Below are 22,093 nucleotides of genomic sequence, written 5' to 3' on the forward strand. Positions count from 1 at the left end.
GTCGAGTTGGGAGGGACTTCTAAAGGCCATCCAGCCCAACCCGTTTCTGACACAACTAAAGCCCTCCTGACAGATGGCCAGCGTCCAGCCTTTGCTCAAAAGCCCCCAGGGAAGGAAAAGAGTTAAAGATCCCTTAGCCTTTGAGTTGGGAGCGACTTCTACAGGCCATCCAGTCCAACCCCTTTCTGACACAACTAAAGCCCTCCCGACAGATGACCGGTGTCCAGCCTTTGCTCAAAAGCCCCCAGGAAAGGAAAAGCATTCAAGATTCCTTAGCCTTCGAGTTGGAAGGGACTTCTACAGGCCATCCAGCCCAGCCCCTTTCTGACACAACTAAAGCCCTCCCAACAGATGGCCGGCATCCAGCTTTTCCTCAAAAGCCCTCCCGACAGATGGCCGGCGTCCAGCTTTTCCTCAAAAGTTCCCCAGGGAAGGAAAAGAGTTCAGGATCCCTTAGCCTTCGAGTTGGGAGGGACTTCTAAAGGCCATCCAGTCCAACCCCTTTGTGACACAACTAAAGCCCTCCCGACAGATGGCCAGCGTCCAGTTTTGCTCAAAAGCCCCCCAAGGAAGGAAAAGAGTTCACGATCCCACCTCTTCCTCTCTCCAATTAGGAGCAAGCTGCTTTTTACATTCAAAGCAGGCTGGATTTATATTCAACTGCTATATATCACCCAGTTTCTGAATCCAGGTGATCTGCTTTGAACTGGATTATTAGTCCTTACTTAGGCGATCCTTCGTAGTCCGAGGATGATGGTCCTCCAAGTTCGGTATCCTGGGGGTGGGTTTGTAGGTGGCTGTGGAACCCTATTCTTGACCTGCATCTTCTCCCACAGTGAGGGCATTGGTTTCCAGGTGAGAGGCGATCCCGATCGAAGTTGGCTCGACGCACCTTCCTCTTGGCACATTTCTCCCTTTCGCCCTCCATTCGTGCCTCTTCAAATTCTGCAGCACTGCTGGTCACAGCTGACCTCCAACTGGAGCACTCAAGGACCAGGCTTCCCAGTTCTCAGTGTCTATGCCAGAGTTTTTAAGGTTGGCTTTGAGCCCATCTTTTAATCTCTTTTCTTGCCCACCAACATTGTGTTTTCCGTTCTTGAGTTCGGAGTAGAGCAGCTGCTTTGGGAGATGGTGCTCGGGCATTCGGACTGTAGGGGCAACGAAACCAAAATATTTCCCAAAAGGCAGAAGCCCCCTTTCCAATAGGGAGGGCAAGGATGGACACCACGAAAGTTGAATCCTTTAAACTGCAAAAAACTATTTATTATTGCGTGGCCATAGCAATAACGACAAACAAGCATACAGGGATGCAATCAAAGGGTTTGTCGCAACCCCCAATGGGACTGCAGAGCATTTATAGTAAATGGAATATACATTTTCATTGGTTTCCAAAGACAAATCATTTCATTGGTCTAAGTTAATTATGCAGTTGTTCATCAGTTGTTTATGATTTTGATTGACATTATAGCACACGTGGGATCCTAACAATGGCACAACTATAACATAACTATGGTTCATTGTTCTCTGACCATGACTGTATCTTATCTGTTAGTGTGTTGCAAACATGGCTTCAGAGCGACTGGGAAACTTGGGGGTTCTAACTAGCCAACAGCTAGCTGGTTTTGTCCGGATATGCTGTTATCCTTGAATAGTAACTTCTTTGGAGCACTGATTTCTCAAACAATCAGCATTTTCTGTGAACATAGGCCTACTGCAGAAATAGGCCAATATGGCAGTAAATCATGACATATGGGCATTGGGGAAATATCTGAAAATTCCCTTTTTAAAACCACGTCTCCTCCAGGACAACTTGGCCGGTCAAGCAGAGTTGATGGCGGAGGACCATCGCTTCAATGCTGGTGGTCTTTGCTTCTTCCAGCACGCTGACGTTTGTCCGCTTGTCTTCCCAAGAGATTTGCAGGATTTTCCGGAGGCAGCGCTGATGGAATCGTTCCAGGAGTTGCATGTGATGCCTTTAGACAGTCCATGTTTTGCAGGCATATAGCAGTGTTGGGAGGACAATGGCTTTATAGACAAGCACCTTGGTATCCCTATGGATGTCCTGGTCCTCAAACACTCTCTGCTTCATTCAGGAAAATGCTGCACTTGCAGAGCTCAGGCGGTGTTGTAATTATATTATATTAGTCCACACTGCCATAACATGAAGCCCGGCTGCTCATTGGAGGGAAGGATATTAGAGGCCAAGATTAAGTACTTTGGCCACATCATGAGAAGAAAGGAAAGTTTAGAGAAGACAATGGTGCTGGGGAAAATGGAAGGAAAAAGGAAGAGGGGCCAACCAAGGGCAAGATGGATGGATGGCATCCTTGAAGGGCCTGGCTTGACCTTGAAGGAGCTGGGGGTGGCCACAGCTGACAGGGAGCTCTGGCCTGGGCTGGTCTAGGAAGTCACGAAGAGTCGGAAGCAACTGAATGAATAAACAACAACAAAACTTTTTCACAGGCATATATTTATTGTATCTGTTTTTTACGTTTTGGCATTGACTTGCTACTAGTGTAAGCCGCTCTGAGTCCCCCTTCGAGGGTTGAGAAGGGCAGGGTAGAAGTGTTAGAAATAATAATAATAATAGTTGTTGTAGGGTTTTTTTGGGCTATATGGCCATGTTCTAGAGGTATTCTCTCCTGACGTTTCGCCTGCATCTATGGCAAGCATCCTCAGAGGTAGTGAGGGCTGTTGGAACTAGGAAAATGGGTTTATATATCTGTGGAATAACCAGGGTGGGACAAAGAACTCTTGTCGCGGTGGAGCTGCCCTCCACCCCGTCCTCATCACTCTCTGCTGGTTTAGCTTCCACAGCTGAGTGCCAACGCCCATCCCTCCAACTCTTCCACCTCTTGTCAAGACTTAGGTCTCCCCAGGATCCCACAGTATCACCCGATTGCCAATCCCCACCACCAGAAAACCCCGCAAATGTGTCACTGGACGTTGGTTGAGTACACACATTCTGAACCTTTTGTACCTTGGTCCAATCTAGTGCTTCCTCCTCATCCCCATCACTCCCAGACCCATCATTCCCAGAAAAACCCATGAAATCCTCTTCTTCCGTGGGAGCAGTAAGTATGTCCCCGATTTTCTTTCTCCGACGCTCTTCGTCTGACTCTTGCTCTCGAGTAATCCTCTTAGTTCCCCGATTCACATCTACTGAATCTCCTTCCTCCTCCCCACTCATTTCACTTTCGGAAAACCCCTCGAAGGATTCTTCATCAGTGGGTAATGTAAGCATCTCCCGGATCCTCTTCCTCTGTTGTTCCTCATCTAGTTCCTGAATTCCTCTTTTCCCTCCTCTGACACTCCTACTACCAGGGGCGGCTCAACCCATTACACAAAGTAAGTATTTGCAGTATAGTTGATTTTGCCCTGGGGCGCTCTTGAGGTGCTCTTGGAGGAAAATAGACCTTGACATATGCGAGTTGTAGTTACTGGGATGTATAGTTCACCTAAAATCAAAGAGCATTCTGAACTCCACCAATGATGGAATTGAACCAAATATGGCACACAGAACTCCCATGATGAATAGAAAATATATATCAATGATTGGTTGGGGGGGGGGGGGGGGGCGCCAAAATACTGTTTGCTTACCGTTGAAAATTACTTAGGGCCGCCTCTGCCTACTACCAGTTGCAGAGTTGCCAACAGACTCTACTACAACATGGACAGTCTTACCTTAAATTACAGTTTTATGTAAATACTAGCTGTCCCCTGCCACACATTGTTGTGGTCCACATGAGGGTTCTGTGCGGGAGGTTTGGCCCAATTCTATCGTTGGTGGGGTTCAGAATGCACTGTGATTGTAGGTGAACTATAAATCCCAGCAACTACAACTCCCAAATGTCAGGATTCTATTTTCCCCAAAGTCCACCAGTGTTCAGATTTGGGCATATTGAGTATTTGTGTAGAGTTTGGTCCAGATCCATCATTGTTTGAGCCCACAGTGATCTCTGGATGTAGGTGAGCTACAACTCCAAAACCAAAGGACACTGCCCACCAAACCCTTCCAGTATTTTCTGTTGGTCATGGGAGAACTGTGTGCCAAGTTTGGTTCAATTCTATCATTGGTGGGGTTCAGAATGCTCTTTGATTGTAGGTGAACAATCAATCCCAGCAACTACAACTCCCAAATGACAAAAGCAATTTTTTTGAGCAAAGGACATACATTGGGTTGTTAGGTGTCTTGTGTCCAAATTTGGTGTCAATTTGTCCAGTGGTTTTTGAGTTCTGTTTATCCCACAAACCAACATTACATTTTTATTTATATCGATTCAAAATCATTTAACCTACCGATGCCTCAATTAACGTAATTTTATTGGTATCTATTTTTATTTTGAAATCTACGAGTAGCTGCTGCATTTCCAATCCTCGGCTTATACTTGAGTCAATATGTGCTGTCGCACGCTGGGCCTGTGCATAAGACTGTAGACAGGACACAAATTCTGTGTGCTCAATGGGACGCCGAGGCTGCCTCAGATTAAAGGCCTTTGGATTTCCTTACAACAGAGTCTTTAGATTGCTTAAAGGTTCAACAATGTTCTTTATTGCTGAAAACAAACAGGTACTTTAAAGCTTTCTTAACAGTCTATTGGCTGTCTCAATCTTGTTCACTGGGAACAGGCACTATCTTCATAACTGTATACTAACTAATGGGGAAATCCTTAACTTCTAATCTGGGCAGTCTGTCTTTGCCTCTGTTGGCGTGGAGCCCCTGCACCCGGTACCAACTGCTTCTGGCTTCCGCAAGTGACCCTTACCAAGCAGAACTTTGTAGACTTCCAAGGTAAAAGGAGTTCAGGTTTCCGTGATGGCTGACTGAAGTCCCTCAGCAAAGGAGCTGTAAGGCTGTATGATCCTCGGCCAAGCTGTGGGCTGTATATCTCCCTGGCCAAGCCGTAGAAGACAAAGCTTTCTACAGGAGCATGGAAAGCTTCTCTGTGTGGACTGACCCAAAAATGGCTCCTATTCCCTCCAAAAACCCAAAAAGGCGGCGGGACCAGGGAACCTAACTATAATTGACAGGTGGCTTGCCCTATGATTGCAGCCAAAAGAAGCCACCTGTTCTGGAACAGCTGTTCCAGGAGCTCCAATTTTATTTATTTGAATTAAATGTTGGTTTGCAACATTTTTTGCAGCAGGGTAGCTTCCTGTTATAATTTGCATTCATAGGACAAGCCAGTCGTCAATAACAGTTAGGTTCCCTGGTCCCGCCCCTCTCTGGGTTTTTTTGGAGGGAAGGGGCCATTTTTCAATCAGTCTCAAAAAAGAAGTCAATGCAGAGGATGTACACAAACATCCTCCTGTGCAAAGGCTTCATCTCTTAAGACTTCCCGGGGGAGAACAGTTTTAAGAGCCTCTACAGATTCCCAAAAGGTTCCAGGGAAACAGCTTTACAGCCCTGAGGACTTCCAGATGGAATAACAGCTCTGCTCATCTCCAGCTAAGTGACTACAGGCCTGTTGGTATGTCTGCTAGGTTCTGAGATGCAGTTCAGCCGGTAGTGGACTCAAGTCAGTCAGGTTTAGGTTCACAGTAGCCTGGGAGGAGCTAAAAAGGGGAATTTTCCTTTGAGCAAAGTTTTTGAAGATAGTGCCTGTTTCCTGTAAACAAGATTGCAAGAGCTAATAGACTGACAAGAAAGTTTACAATTCCTGTTTGTTCATTAATAAAGAACTGTTATATTTAAGCTCAAGCCTCATAAAGACTGCTTAATAAGGGGAATTTTCCTAAAGGCTTCTTTTCGGGGCCCTTGGCTTCCCGCTGGATGCAAGCCTTACATCCTCTCTTAAAAGCACCTCATTTCGGCTCCAGCGGCAACAGAACACCACCTATCTGCAGAGTCCCTGAAACTTAGGACTACAACAAACATTCAATGCAAAGCAAACAAATTTGGAGCTCCTGGTACAGCTGTTCCAGAACACAATACGTTTTCCCAGTTTTTTGTGGTAAAATTTAGGCCTGGGTAACAACGCAAAAATTTGTTTCTAAAATCGATTTGTAATTGGGGTTTTTTTTTTGTTTCGATATTTAAAATAATTACAAAACTTTCCCAAAAAAAAGTTTTGGTATTTACGAAATTTCGTAAATATTTACAAAACATTTTGTAAAGATGGCGCCCTTTTTTTTCCAATATTTTTTCAATATTTTTTAAATTTAATTATTAATTTAGTAGAATAGGGATTAATTATTATTAATTATTATTAAGGAGGGAAGGCAGGCACTCACTCTGGCGGGCCCTCTCGCTCGCCGCTCGCTCGCCCCTCTCGCTCCAGCAGACAAGAGTTCTTCCTCCCACCCTGAACATTATTCCACAGATATATCAACCCCACTTGCCTAGTTTCCAACAGACCTCACAACCTCTGAGGATGCCTGCCATAGATGTGGGTGAAATGTCAGGAGAGAGTGCTTCCGCCCCTCTCGCTCGCCCCTCTCGCTCGCCGCTCGCTCGCCCCTCTCGCTCGCCGCTCGCTATTATTATTAATAGGCAATGCTAAGCAAGCTGGCCAATTGCAACATTCAGGCAGGAAGCAGCCAGACCATGAAGCTGCAAGGCCATTCGATGCTCATCAAGCTGGCCAGCTGCAACATTCACGCTTGCCTCCAGCAGACAAGAGTTCTTCCTCCCACCCTGAACATTATTCCACAGATATATCAACCCCACTTGCCTAGTTTCCAACAGACCTCACAACCACTGAGGATGCCTGCCATAGATGTGGGTGAAATGTCAGGAGAGAGTGCTTCCGCCCCTCTCGCTCGCCGCTCGCTCGCCCCTCTCAGCAAGCATCGGCAGGCGGCCATCTTACGTATTTCCGAAATGGACGGAAATACAAAATTTTTTGGCGCCTGCCGTTTCGATATTTAAAAACACTTCCAGGTTAAAAAAAATGTTTTGTAATCGTTTCGTAATTCAAAAATTAACGAATTTTTTAACGAATTACGAATTAACGAAACGAATTGACCAGCCCTAGTAAAATTAGGTGCCTCCGGTTATATTCGGGTCGGCTTATACTCGAGTATATATGGTAACTTCATTTTTATTCTCATAGGTCACAATGCTATAGCATCAAGTAGAAAATCTAATGCTTATACCCAACCTTTCCCCGCTCTATTTAAAAAAAAGTCTGTTGGCAATTAAAAAGAAAAATCTGTTTTCTGTTAAGATGTATGTTTTGCCAAATGGAAAAAAAAACAATAATAGGAAGACTGACAGATCACACAGAAATATATTAAATCTTGTATGAATGTATGCACATGCATAGAAGTGTGAAGAAACAGGGCAAAAAGAGCTATAAAGTGTCAATAAAGGAGAATAATTTGATCTTTACAATATACAGATCCCTGGGATGGAGTAGCTATATATAAAACAAACCTGTCAGAGGAATTCGGTGCCAATTTATAAAAGAAAGCCATGAAATATCTGCAATATTTGTCAATCCCAACTTTATTGCTCCTAAATAAGTGTTAAAAAAGGTGTCTGGGATGAAATAAACCCGGCATTAAATTTTTAAACACTCGCCCAGATTTAAAGCCTTGATAAAATGTATTAAATCTTTTAAGGTTTTTTTTTTTTTAATGAATCCAGCACGTGTTTCATAAATCACGGAGCTTGGCTCAGCCCCTTCCAGATTTAATAAGAGCAAACTAGGAAATTGCTCTGAGCTCAGGAAGAATGTATTCTTGTAACAGCGAAAGCAAATAGGGATTTCGAACCCTAAAAAATAAAATAAAACAAGTTTGGCTCAAGGCTGGGACTGGCTCGTTTTTTAGGTTACTGTAAATCAGAATCCATCTGTGGTTCTGCGGTTAACAATATCAAGATGTGACCTAGTGAAAAGAAACATTATTAAACCTGAATGTACACTCATGTGTGTGCGTGCGCGACTGTATATTTCAAAGAGCCAGTAGCACCCCATGCCTTCCCTTTAGCACTGGAAGCATTTGTCTTATTTATTTTATTTATTTTATTTCTCGCACTTCTACCCCGCCCTTCTCAACCCCCGAGGGGGGACTCAGGGCGGCTTACAAAAAGGCACAATTCGATGTCGGCACAACATCTGGTTACATCCCGTCTTGATTACTGCAACGCTCTCTACGTGGGGTTGCCTTTGAAGACGGCCCGGAAGCTCCAACTAGTCCAACGGGCGGCAGCCATGGTATTAACAGGGGCTGGGCGCAGGGAGCACACAACTCCTCTGCTGTACCAGCTTCACTGGCTACCGATTAGCTACCGAGCCCAATTCAAAGTGCTGGTTTTGACCTTTAAAGCCCTAAACGGTTCTGGCCCTACATACCTATCCGAACGTATCTCGGTCTATCAGCCCACCAGGACCCTTAGATCTTCAGGAGAAGCCCTTCTCTCTATCCCACCTGCTTCACAGGTGCGGCTCGTGGGAACGAGAGATAGGGCCTTTTCTGTGGTGGCCCCCCGGCTTTGGAATGCCCTCCCTACTGAATTAAGATCAGCCACCTCGCTAATGGCATTTAGGAAAAAACTAAAAACCTGGATGTTTGAGCAAGTCTTCAATTGACCTTCGTCGTGATGTTTTATCTGACCATGGCTAGCAATCAAGACAACGAATTGGATGACGATTTTAACTATGAGATGTCCCGATCTGTATTGGTGGCCCAATACTGCGTATGTTTTTTGTATGTATTCTTAATTTTAATTTTATATACAAGCATACCAAATAAATAAATAAATAAATAAACAACAAGGTAAAAAATAAAACATATAAACAGTAATTAAAATGATTTTAGACCACACCTGAAATATTGTGCCCAAATATGAGCCAACAATGTGATGTGGTGGCAAAAAAAGCCAATGGGATTTTGGCCTGCATCAATAGGAGCCTAGTGTCTAGATCTAAGGAAGTAATGCTACCCCTCTATCCCACTTTGGTTAGACCACACCTGGAATATTGTGTCCAATTCTGGGCACCACAATTCAAGAGAGATATTGAAAAGCTGGAATGTGTCCAGAGGAGAGCGACTAAAATGATAAAAGGTCTGGAGAACAAGCCCTATGAGGAGCGGCTTAAGGAGCTGGGCATGTTTAGCCTGAAGAAGAGAAGGCTGAGAGGGGATATGATAGCCATGTATAAATATGTGAGAGGAAGCCACAGGGAGAAGGGAGCAAGCTTGTTTTCTGCTTCCCTGGAGACTAGGACGTGGAACAATGGCTTCAAACTACAAGAGAGGAGATTCCATCTGAACACGAGGAAGAACTTCCTGACTGTGAGAGCCGTTCAGCAGTGGAACTCTCTGCCCCGGAGTGTGGTGGAGGCTCCTTCTTTGGAAGCTTTTAAACAGAGGCTGGATGGCCATCTGTCAGGGGTGATTTGAATGCAATATCCCTGCTTCTTGGCAGGGGGTTGGACTGGATGGCCCAGGAGGTCTCTTCCAACTCTTTGATTCTATGATTAAAACAACCCATTATACATCACAATCCCTAAAAACAATCTAGTGCTCGACGTTTACCAGCTCAGAGTCCATAAATTCAAATTCCACATTGTCCAATCCATCAATTCTAGTCGTCGCATGTCCCTTATCTATCCGCCAGATTACCCGAAGGCCTGGTCCCAAATCCATGTTTTTAATTTCCTTCTAAAGGAGAGGAGGGATGTTGATGACCTAATTTCTCCGGGGAGTGAGTTCCACAGGTGAGGGGCCACCACCAAGAAGGCCCTGCTCCTCGTCCCCATCAATCTCACTTGTGACAGAGGTGGGGCCGAGAGCAGTGCCTCCCCAGAAGATCTTAAACTCGGAGACAGGACGTAGAAGGAGATCCGTTCGGACAGATACGCTGGGTTGGAACCGTATAGGGTTTTGTAGGTCAAAACCAGCACTTTGAATTGTGCTCGGAATTGGATCGGCAGCCAGTGGAGGTGACATAACAGAGGGGTGGTATGCCCCCTGTATGATGCTCCGGTGAGTAATCTAGGTGCCGCCCGCTGGACTAATTGAAGTTTCCGAACAGTCTTCAAAGGCAACCCCACGTAGAGTGCGTTGCAGTAATCTATTCGGGATGTAACGAGAGCGTGGACCACTGTGGCCAGATCAGACTTTCCAAGGTATGGGCGCAACTGGCGCACAAGTCATAGAATCATAGAATCAAAGAGTTGGAAGAGACCTCATGGGCCATCCAGTCCAACCCCCTGCCAAGAAGCAGGAATATTGCATTCAAATCACCCCAAATCTTGTGATCGCTGGCAGCATTTCTCAACCTGGGGGTTGAGACCCCTGGAGGGGTCGTGAGAGGGTGTCAGAGGGGTCGCCAAAGACCATCAGAAAGCCCAGTCTTTTCTTTTGGTCATGAGGGTTCTGTGTGGGAAGTTTGGCCCCATTCTATTGTTGGTGGGGTTCAGAATGCTCTTTGATTGTAGGTGAACTATAAATCCCAGCAACTACAACTCCCAAACGTCAAAGTCTATTTCCCTCAAACTCCACCAGTGTTTACACGTGGTCATAATGAGTATCCGTGCCAATTTTGGTCCAAATCCATCATTGTTTGATTCCACAGTGCTCTCTGGCTGTAGGTGAACTACAACTCCAAAACTCAAGGTCAATGTCCACCAAACCCTTCCAGTATTTTCTCTTGGTCATGGTTGTTCTATGTGCCAAGATTGGTTCAACTCCATCATTGGTAGAGTTCAGAATGCTCTTTGAGTGTAGGTGAACTATAAATCCCAGAAACTACAACTCCCAAATGACAAAATTAATCCTCCCAGCCCCACCAGTATGCAGATTGGGGCGTTTTGGGTATTTGTGCCAAATTTGGTCTCGTGAATGAAAAAAAATCTGCATATCAGATATTTACATTAAAATTCATAACAATAGTAAAATTACAGTTATGAAGTAGCAATGAAAATAATGTCATGGTTGGGGGTCACCACAACATGCGGAACTGTATTAAGGGATCGCAGCATTGGAAAGTTTGAGAAACTGATAAAATCCCACATTTTCTGCTTTGAACTGGAATATGTAGCAGTGTGGACTCAAATATCCCAGTTCAAAGCAGATATTGTGGGATTTTCCGCCTCGATATTTTGGGTTACATGGCTGTGTGAAAGGTTCAGCAAGATATAGAGACATTTCGATTTCTCAGAGAGAGCATGGCTACCAAATCTAGTAGGATGTGTGCCTCTGTTCATATGGGAACTCTTAATGTTGTCCAAACCAGCAAGCACTATTGGGGGGGGGGGGGGTTAATGAAAAAATATGTATGTCTTTGTAGCTCGTCATCATCTTCAATCTTTATTACAGTCCAAAGATCCAATTTGCTCAGCAAAAAAGTGCACAGCAGATTCATAAACTGATAAGACCACTTAAAAAGATTTCCACCATGTCTCCTGGGTCATTGGCTGGGAGCCCCTCCCACCAGCTACAATACTACATCTGCCTGCCACCTCAGGAGGAGAAGGAGGAAATCCTACTGCTTCTCTCCCCCTCCCAAGCCAGTTAAGAGGAGGAAGGGGACTGAGGAAGAGACTTTAAAAACACCTGTCTCCTGGCTGTTGCTTACTACATCTGCCTGCCACCTCAGGAGGAGAAGGAGGAAACCCTGCTGCTACTCTCCCCCTCCCAAGCCAGCTAAGTGGAGGAAGGGGACTGAGGAAGAGACTTTAAAAGCACCTTTCTCCTGGCTGTTACTTACTATATCTACTTGCCACCTCAGGAGGAGAAGGAGGAAATCCTGCTGTTACTCTCTCCCTCCTAAGCCAGTTAAGAGGAGGAAGGAGACTGAGGAAGAGTCTTTAAAAACACCTGTCTCCTGGCTGTTGCTTACTATATCTGCCTGCCACCTCAGGAGGAGAAGGAGGAAATCCTGCTGTTACTCTCTCCCTTCCAAGCCAGTTAAGAGGAGGAAGGGGACTGAGGAAGAGTCTTTAAAAACACTTGTCTCCTGGCTGTTGCTTACTATATCTACCTGCCACCTCAGGAGGAGAAGGAGGAAACCCTGCTGTTACTCTCTCCCTCCCAAGCCAGCTAAGAGGAGGAAGGGGACTGAGGAAGAGACTTTAAAAACACCTGTCTCCTGGCTGTTGCTTACTACATCTGACTGCCACCTCAGGAGGAGAAGGAGGAAATCCTGCTGCTTCTCCCCCCCCTCAAACCAGCTAAGGGAAGAAAGGGGACTGAGGAAGATACTTTAAAAACACCTGACTCCTGGCGGTTACTTATTATTACAATTATTTCATATTGTATTTAATGTTTTATGTGCATTTTGATTTTACGTGTATTACTTGTTGCAACAGCCTTGAGTCGCCGAAAGGCTGAGAAAGGCGGTATACAAATACAGTAAGTAAGTAAGTATATAAAAACAAGACAAGTGCAATTCTAAATGCATATGAATAAGGATAAGAAAGAGCAAATATATACAAGGCAAGATTCAACCTGATCTTGATATGGATGCCAAACCTTGACTGTAAACGCTGCCTCTGTATCATGGCCAACCTACTCCACTGCATTGGAACCAGTGAGAAATTGCTTTGCATGTTTACTAGCGAGCTGACTGAGGCAGGTTTAAAGGTCTTTGAAATATTCTCGTTAACACCGTTGTCTCCAGCCTGTCTGCCGAGGGAGGGCCCGAAAACAATACACAACCCTGCACACATGTATGCACTTTTCCATAGGGGTGCAATATTTTATTTCATTGCCTTTCCCTAGCCTTTTACAAGCTCCAGCTACCACACTTGAAAGAGGCAGGGCTGGTAATGAATCCAAACAGGTGGACAAACATCACCTTAGGGCAGGACGGTTGGGTTCTTTTGTGCGTTGTCCTAAGGGAAAACCAAACCCTATGTATGTGCCACAGCTCTGGTGGTTGTGTTAAACTCAGCAGGAAGGGAAATCTCTTTGCCGTGCACATCCAACCTCTGTTAAAGTGCTGCATAAAAAAAGTCTGTCTAACCTCATTAACTGTCACAAGCAACAATACTGAGCTAGCATTAAAGGCAATTTTGAGCCTGTTGGCCATTAATCACTGTCCGACAGTCATAAATTGAGGTGGAAAAACCACACCGCCACCCTTTCTTTTGTGTTTGAGGTTCCTCTGTGTTGACTGGGGTATGTTGAGGAATATATATAGCGATGTTGAAGACGTGGTGAGTGAAGAGCTGTTCCTAACACTAATACCAACTCTTTCTTCATGGGATGCAAATGTCATTCTCTTGTATAACCTTATCACTTTGAGAATTTTTCCAGTCATAGGACACTTCGGCCTCTTTTCAAGTATGAAGAGGCACTGAACTCATTACATGAAGGATCTAAAAACTTGACTCTTCCTATGTGCCTTTGGAGAGTGACCATATATTTCTTCCTCAATGCGACTGTCACCTGGTATGGCGATGAAGCCAATTGGAGCTTTAGGAGGGTCTTCCCCAGGAGGAGGGACCCTAAGACCCCACCAAAGAGGGTTCTCTACTTTGGCGAGCCAGAGAAGCCTGATTTCAGTAATTTTATTTAGATTAAAAATTCAGAATAAAGCTCACCAAAGTTGAAGAAAAGGCACCGAGGCGTTTTTATTAGCGATTCAGCTAAAAGGATGCAATGTAGCAATCATTCGCCTACAAAGCATACCAGAACAGAGATCAGAGGCATTTTTATAGGAATTTTCAGGTTTGAAAGTTCAGAACTCCCGCCCTCCGCCCTCCTCCCGGCTCGCAGGTGATTGGCTGACGCGATTCCAGCTGGGTGGAGGCGCGGCCTCCCGCCCTGCATCAGGGCCAATCGCAGAGCTCCTCCGCTGCGCAGGAGCCAATGGGAAAACTCCCCCTGCTTCGGCGTTCTAGCGAATCAGGAGAGGGGAGGCGGGACGAAGCAGGAACAATGGGCTGGTGAAGGGATCAATGGGTTTGATGCCCAGGGGACCGGAATCAGAGATATCCAGTCTATAATGGATGCCCAGTCTATTGTCCTTGAGTGGATTTGTGATGAGCCCTGATCACCTTATCCGAGTCTTCCTGTTACAATCAGATAAGGCACAAAGGAGAGGCTTGGGAGGAATGTCTAGTTTGATCTTGGAGTCCTCGTGGACAACAAGTTAAATATGAGCCAACAATGTGATGTGGCGGCAAAAAAAGCCAATGGGATTTTGGCCTGCATCAATAGGAGCATAGTGTCTAGATCTAAGGAAGTAATGCTACCCCTCTATTCTGCTTTGGTTAGACCACACCTGGAATATTGTGTCCAATTCTGGGCACCACAATTCAAGAGAGACATTGACAAGCTGGAATGTGTCCAGAGGAGGGCGACTAAAATGATCAAGGGTCTGGAGAACAAACCCTATGAGGAGCGGTTTAGGGAACTGGGCATGTTTAGCCCGAAGAAGAGAAGGCTGAGAGGAGATATGATAGCCATGTATAAATATGTGAGAGGAAGCCACAGGGAGGAGGGAGCAAGCTTGTTTTCTGCTGCCCTGGAGATTAAGACAAGGAACAATGGCTTCAAACTACAAGAGAGGAGATTCCATCTGAACATTAGGAAGAACTTCCTGACTGTGAGAGCCGTTCAGCAGTGGAACTCTCTGCCCCGGGGTGTGGTGGAGGCTCCTTCTTTGGAAGCTTTTAAGCAGAGGCTGGATGCCCATCTGTCAGGGGTGATTTGAATGCAATATTCCTGCTTCTTGGCAGGGGGTTGGACTGGATGGCCCATGAGGTCTCTTCCAACTCTTTGATTCTATGATTCTATGATTCTATGAGTGAAGTAAACAAAATTGGGAAGGCGACCTCCTGAGAGTCGTCTCGCTCCTATTGTGAAATGACCAAAAAGTTGGCAAAAAGGAAATTCCAGTCTGATGGTTCCACTTTGAAACCAAATAGGAATTCCAAGTTTTATTGTTCATGTCAGAGTTCCAGTGATATGGGGTTTTTTGTATTTGTTGATGGTTCTTTCAATAGCTGACCGCTGCCTTGAGGAGTTTCCCCCCTCCCCGTGAGAAAGGGACGAGGGGGTTTGGGTGCCAAGGAGAAATACATGGGGAAATATAGGGATCCGAGGAAATTCATATCAAGCCTCCCTTTCCTCCCTCCACCCGCCAGAGAAATTGATTAAAATATTAATTTTATTTAAGCATGAGTCCATAATTCATATTGGGAAAGTTCGGACATGAAAAGGAGTTCATTGGAGCCAAAAAGAAATTTGAAGAAAGTCCAACAGTCACAAAAAGGTGTTTGATCATTCCCACTAAGCCAAAGGATGGATTCCTGTATTGCCAAGATCGAGTTGGTTTTTGGTCCATAGGAAACTATAACTCCCTCCAAGGACTGGGGCCCCAAGGTCAGGCTCTTCCCTGAAAGCCTCATGGGGTCCTTGTTGTTGCTACTGTCTTGGCAAATTGACCAAAACTTAACCCCTTTGTGCAGTCTGGTACCCTTGCCCTTTGCAGAGCTATAAGTTACCATCCCTTATGGGGGGGGGGGGGGGACGGGACGGGAAGGGACATGCTTGACTTCAGCGACATCAATAATCCAGACTTTTTTCTTTTCCACAATTGCGATGTCTGGTGTATTGTGTTCCAAAAGTTTGTCTGTCTGGATGCGAAAGTCCCACAGTATTTTTGCGTGTTCATTTTCCACGACCTTTGCGAGTTTATGATCTCACCAATTCTTTACTGCTAGCAGGTGGTACTTGTGACATAAGTTCCAGTGAATCACCTGGACCACAGAGTAGTTATTATTATTATTATTATTATTAATAATAATAATAATAATAATAATAAATTATTTCTGGCCTTAATGCATAGCTGTCCATGCTCGAATAGAGGCAGAAGTGTCCTGAAAGGAGGGAACTCTGGCAATTGACTTCATCCCATTGAGAAATTTCCCCCTAGTAGGACACTTCGCCCTCTTCTCAAGCATGGAGAGGCATGGAGCTCATCACAAGATCCGGGGTTGAAAAGAGGCAGACATGTCCTGAAAGGGGGAACTCTGAATACAAGCCAGCAATTGTGTTCAGAGCTCCTACCTCTTATCATGCTTTACTCCCATGGTTCCAACTGAAAAACAGGTGGGATTTATTTATTTTATATCCTATATTTATACCCCACCCTTCTCCCCCTGTCCTGTTTCATTGCCCAGCAGCCTCTTGTATCCTATGGGATTCGATGCAGAACAATATGATCTCATGAAAAGAAATGTTTTTAACCTGGATCACTCTTTCTAGTATCCCTTTGCTTTTGGAACAATTTTATTCCATATAAAGAAGTGGTTTTAAACTGGTGTGAGCCTCTTTTAATTGGGCAGGTCATGGGATCTATTCGTTTTCGGATACTGTTGTTTCTCCTGAATAAAAACAAAAAAGTAATACTGACCTTGTGATGAATCTAAGATGAATATATTGCCAGCTCTTAAGTTTCCATGTATGAGTGTGATGGGGAAGCAGAACTCCAAAAGAGACTGCTGACTATATAAGAGGAGTGATTCTCTGCTCTTAAAGGGATGGTCCTCCTTGCTTTCCCCTCTCAATGTGATGATTTTGTTAAGAGATGTAGGTCTGAAAATGAGTTCATAGCAAACTTTCAGGAGACAGCAGTAAAATATTTGTTGAACGTATCCATTAAATACCACAAGTTACAACACATTTAAGTACTTACAAAGTTATACACTTGAGAATTTGTTCTCCTCTGGAGATACAGATATTTGGCTCAGTGGTATCTACATCAAAGGAACAAAATGTGGCTATGAGAGTAGGCCGAAACCGGTCGTGGACGACTGATCTATGAGCTACTCATAAGAAGATACGACTGTACTAAAATTTGCACAATATTGTTTTGTTATCACTGTGAAGTTGAACAGTATAACATGTTTATATAACTGTTTGTTGAATTTCATTATTGTTTATCTTATATAAGTGGTATTTTTGTTGTATGTACTGTGATTGTTCTGTCACGCACTGGGCCTGTAATAATTGTCTTTTGAAATAGGACGTGCATCTTGTGCCCAGCGGAAAGCCAGGGTGCCACAAAAGAGGGCCTCAAGGATTTTCCTGAAGAAATGGTCTTTAGATGGCTTGAAAGGTTAAACAAAGTCCTTTATTATTGAACAAATTTAACAGATATTTCTCAAATCTCCAATGAGTCAAACAAATGCTTCAAGGCTTTAAATCAACTGGTGGCTTACTTAAACTTGTCCACAAGGGACAGGCAACTGTCTTCGTTAATCGTTCTTATACTTTGAGAGGAAAACTGTGCAGGTACAGCTGTACCATGAGCTCCAATTTTGTTTGCTTTGCACTGAATGTTTGTTGTAGTCCTAAGCTTCAGGGGCTCTGCAGATAGGTGGCTGCAATTATAGGGCAAGCCACCTGTCAATTATAGTTAGGTTCCCTGGTCCCGCCCCCTTTTTGGGTTTTTGGAGGGAATAGGAGCCTTTTTGGGTCAGTCCACACAGAGAAGCTTTCCATGCAGGACATAATATCAAGAGCTCCTGTAGAAAGCTTCGTCTTCTACGGCTTGGCCGGGGAGATATACAGCCTACAGATGGACCAAAGTTATACAGCCCTGCAGCTTCTTTGCTGAAGGACTTCAGTCAGCCATCACGGAAAACTGAATTCTTTTCCCCCTGGAAGTCTACAAAGCTCTGCTTGATAAGGGTCACTTGTGGAAGCCAGAAGCAGTTGGTACCGGGTGCAGGGGCTCCACGCCAACAGAGGCAAAGACAGACTGCCCAGATTAGAAGTTAAGGATTTCCCCATTAGCTAAAATACAGTTTATGAAGATAGTGCCTGTTCCCTGTGGACAAGATTGAGAGAGAGCCAATAGACTGTTAAGAAAGCTTTAAAGTACCTGTTTGTTTTCATTAATAAAGAACATTGTTGAACCTTTAAGCAATCTAAAGACTCTGTTTTAAGGAAATCCAAGGGCCTTTAATCTGAGGCAGCCCTGGTGTTCTGTTGGGCACACAGAATTTATGTCCTGTCTACAGTCTTATGCACAGGCCCAGCGTGCGACAGCACAAAAACCCTTTTTTGACCTCTCCTAGGCTGTCTGTTATCTAAGTTATGTTGGTGTGGGATCTACTACCGATTCCAAACTGCGTCTTGGTACCGAGTAAAACTACCAGACAAAGCTTGTAGATTCTCCAGCTGGAGTTCTTTGGGTCTGTGAAGCTGTTTTCCCTCTGGAATTTCTTTAAGACTTTAGGGCTGTTTCCCCCAGATGCTGTAAGGCTGAGAGGCTGCAAGCTCCCAGTCAGAGCTTTGGGAATTTCCCCCCGGAATGTCTTGAGAAATGAAGCTTTTCTGCAGGTGTAGCTTGTCTACGTCCTCTAACTTAGTTTTCCTCACTAAGACTAACTAAAAATGGCTCCCTCTTCCCTTCCCATCTCCCTGGGAGAAGGGGCGGACCCAAACTTAACAATGATAGACAGGTGGCTTGCCCTGTGACTGCAAACCAAAGGAAGCCACCTTTTTGCAGAATCCCTGAAACTTCGGAATGCATGCAAACACTTAATAGAAAGAAAATAAAGTTGGAGCTCCTGGTACAGACGTACCAGCACAGTGATCCACCCTCAGTCTCCTTGAGGAGATAGGTTGGAACATAAATCACAGAATCATAGAATCATAGAATCAAAGAGTTGGAAGAGACCTCATGGGCCATCCAGTCCAACCCCCTGCCAAGAAGCAGGAATATTGCATTCAAATCACCCCTGACAGATGGCCATCCAGCCTCTGTTTAAAAGCTTCCAAAGAAGGAGCCTCCACCACACTCTGGGGCAGAGAGTTCCACTGCTGAACGGCTCTCACAGTCAGGAAGTTCTTCCTCATGTTCAGATGGAATCTCCTCTCTTGTAGTTTGAAGCCATTGCTTCGCGTCCTAGTCTCCAGGGAAGCAGAAAACAAGCTTGCTCCCTCCTCCCTGTGGCTTCCTCTCACATATTTATACATGGCTATCATATCCCCTCTCATCCTTCTCTTCATCAGGCTAAACATGCCCAGCTCCTTTAGCCGCTCCTCAGAGGGCTTGTTCTCCAGACCTTTTATCATTTTAGTCGCTCTCCTCTGGACACATTCTAGCTTGTCAATATCTCTCTTGAATTGTGGTGCCCAGAATTGGACACAATATTCCAGGTGTGGTCTAACCAAAGCAGAATAGAGGGGTAGCATGACTTCCCTGGACCTAGACACTATGCTCCTATTGATGCAGGCCAAAATCCCATTGGCTTTTTTTGCCGCCACATCACATTGTTGGCTCATGTTTAACTTGTCCACGAGGACTCCAAGATCTTTTTCACACGTACTGCTCTCGAGCCAGGCATCCCCCATTCTGTATCTTTGCATTTTGTTTTTCCTTCCAAAGTGGAGTATCTTGCATTTGTCACTGTTGAACTTCATTTTGTTAATTTTGGCCCATCTCTCTAATCTGTCAAGATCGTTTTGAATCCTGCTCCTGTCCTCTGGAGTATTGGCTATCCCTCCCAATTTGGTGTCGTCTGCACACTTGATGATCCTGCCTTCTAGCCCTTCATCTAAGTCATTAATAAAGATGTTGAACAGGACCGGGCCCAGGACGGAACCCTGCGGCACTCCACTTGTCACTTCTTTCCAAGCTGAAGAGGAAGCATTAGTGAGCACTCTCTGTGTTTGTCCACTTAACCAATTACAGATCCACCTCACCGTAGTTTTGCCTAGCCCACATTGGACTAGTTTCCTTGCCAGAAGGTCATGGGGGACCTTGTCGAAGGCCATACTGAAATTCAGGTACACTACATCCACGGCATTCCCTGCATCTACCCAGCTTGTAACTCTATCGAAAAAAGAGATCAGACGAGTCTGACATGACTTGTTTTTGATAAATCCATGTTGACTATTAGCGATGACCGCATTTGTTTCTAAGTGTTTGCAGACCACTTCCTTAACAATCTTTTCCAGAATCTTGCCTGGTATCGACGTGAGGCTGACCGGACATTGGTCATTGTTTGGGTCATCCTTTTTTCCCTTCTTGAAGATTGGGACCACATTGGCCCTCCTCCAATCTGCTGGAACTTCTCCCGTTCTCCAAGAACTCTCAAAGATGATTGCCAATGGTTCCGAAATGATTTCCGCTAATTCCTTCAATACTCTTGGGTGTAGTTGATCTGGCCCTGGGGACTTGAACTCATTTAGAGCGGCCAGGTTGTTGTCTTCCTCTTCCTCCTCCTCTTTATGCTTTCCAATATGTGCTGAAGAGGCAGCCCACTTTCATTTTCCGTCGTAAATGGCTTGTCCCTGCAACATTCAAATCTCCTAAGAAACTCCAGGTTTAATGCACTGCTGTCTCCTAGATGGCTTTCTTAGATTATACCTTGTGATATTAGACTTGATACAAAATTAAGGGCCTATCTCTACTGGCAGGCCTGCCCAGTCAATTTTAAATGAAGAATTTTAAAGTGGCATTTTATTGGCATGGATGTCTATGTCTACAACAACAACAACAACAGTGCCTTCAAGTCAACTCTGATTTATGGTAACCATATCATAGTGTTCACTTGGTAAGATGTAATTAGAATTAGTATCTCTTCATATCCAAAGTCACCTGAGCCAAAAAATGTTTAATCCTTCTCAGTTTCTCCTGCTCCATCTTCAATTATATCTCAATGTAATTTTAATATTAATCCTCATCTGAATCATCTGGCATCTCATTGCTTGAATCTCATCCAAATTCTTTTGATTGGGATCCATTCGTTTTGGAAGCATTGTCTACTCAAACTCTTACTTTTCCCCTTTCCTTTTAACTTGCCAGTGTATTAGTTCCCATTCTTGTAATAGTGGCTGTTCTGTCACTCGTTGGGCCTGTAAATAGTTGTCTTTAAAACAGGACGTGCAACCTTTGCCCAGTGGGAAGCCAGGGGGCCCAAAGAGAAGTTCTCAGAGGTTTCCACCACAAACAGTCTTTAGATGGCTTGAGAAGTACAACAAAGTCTTTTATTAATGAACAATCAAACAGAAACGTCTCTTGTCTTCAGTAAAGTTAAGCAAATGATTCCAAGCTTTTAGGCAACTGGTGAATTCCTAATCTTGCCCACGAAGGACAGGCAACTATCTTCAATAACTTCTTCTTTAAAGGAAAATCCACCACTACTGGGTTGAACTGTGTCTCAAAGCACTGTGTGGACCTACCAGCAAGGCCTGTAGTCTCTTCAGCTGGAGTTCTTTGATCTTTAGGGCTGTTTCCCTGGAAAGTCTTTGGAAACCCTTTTCCTTCTGTTTCTATTGGAATTTCTGTAACCCTGGAAATTCTTAGGAGACTCTTAAAGCTGTTCTCCCCTGGGAATTCTTAAAGGTTGAAGCTTTTGTACAAGGGAAGCTTTACACACATCCTGTACATTGGCTAACCTTGCTGAGACGAACTAAAAAATGGCTCCCTTTCCTTTCCAATTGCCCGGAGCAAGGGGCAGGACCAAAACTTAATGATGATGGACAGGCGGCTTGCCCTATAACTGCAACCAAAGAAGCCACCTATCTGCAGAGTCCCCGAAACTTAGGACTGCAAACATACATTCAATGCAAAGCAAACAAAATTGGAAGGACATGTTGGGGTTCAGGCTGAGTTTGAACCTGATTCTCTGTTTGTACCTCCTGATGCTAATGAAAATATATTTACTGATGCTAATGAAAATGTACTTCCTGATGCTAATGAAAATGTACTTCCTGATGCTAATGAAAATGTACTTCTTGATGTCAATGATCCTGAAATTAGTGACAATGCTCCTGAAATTAGTGAGGAAGAAACTTCTGTAGATTTGGAAAATGAAAGTACCAGTGTTCATGAGAATGTTTCAGAGGGAAGCAATGACCTTTCACTCCCTTCTGAACCTGGGAACCTTAATGAGAATAGAAGGGGCCAGATCTGGCAAGACAGGAGTGAATCACTCAGCTTGCGAAGGTCGTCCAGATTAAAAGAAATACAAACAAGGGCTTCAAAGCAGGGAGGCGTATCACAAAACCAATTCCTCGGCTTTAAGTGTCTTCCGCCGGGCTGACTTTCTCAGTTCAGGCATCGTTTTAGATTGATGAAGACCTTGGCAGTTCTCCCGGTTCCTCTGGCCATCGTCTTGAAAGATTTCTAGGACACCAAGTACAGTTAGTGGATTGCTAACAGGTTCCAGCA

This window comes from Anolis sagrei, chromosome 7 (assembly GCF_037176765.1).
Source record: "Anolis sagrei isolate rAnoSag1 chromosome 7, rAnoSag1.mat, whole genome shotgun sequence".
Taxonomy (NCBI): domain Eukaryota; kingdom Metazoa; phylum Chordata; class Lepidosauria; order Squamata; family Dactyloidae; genus Anolis; species Anolis sagrei.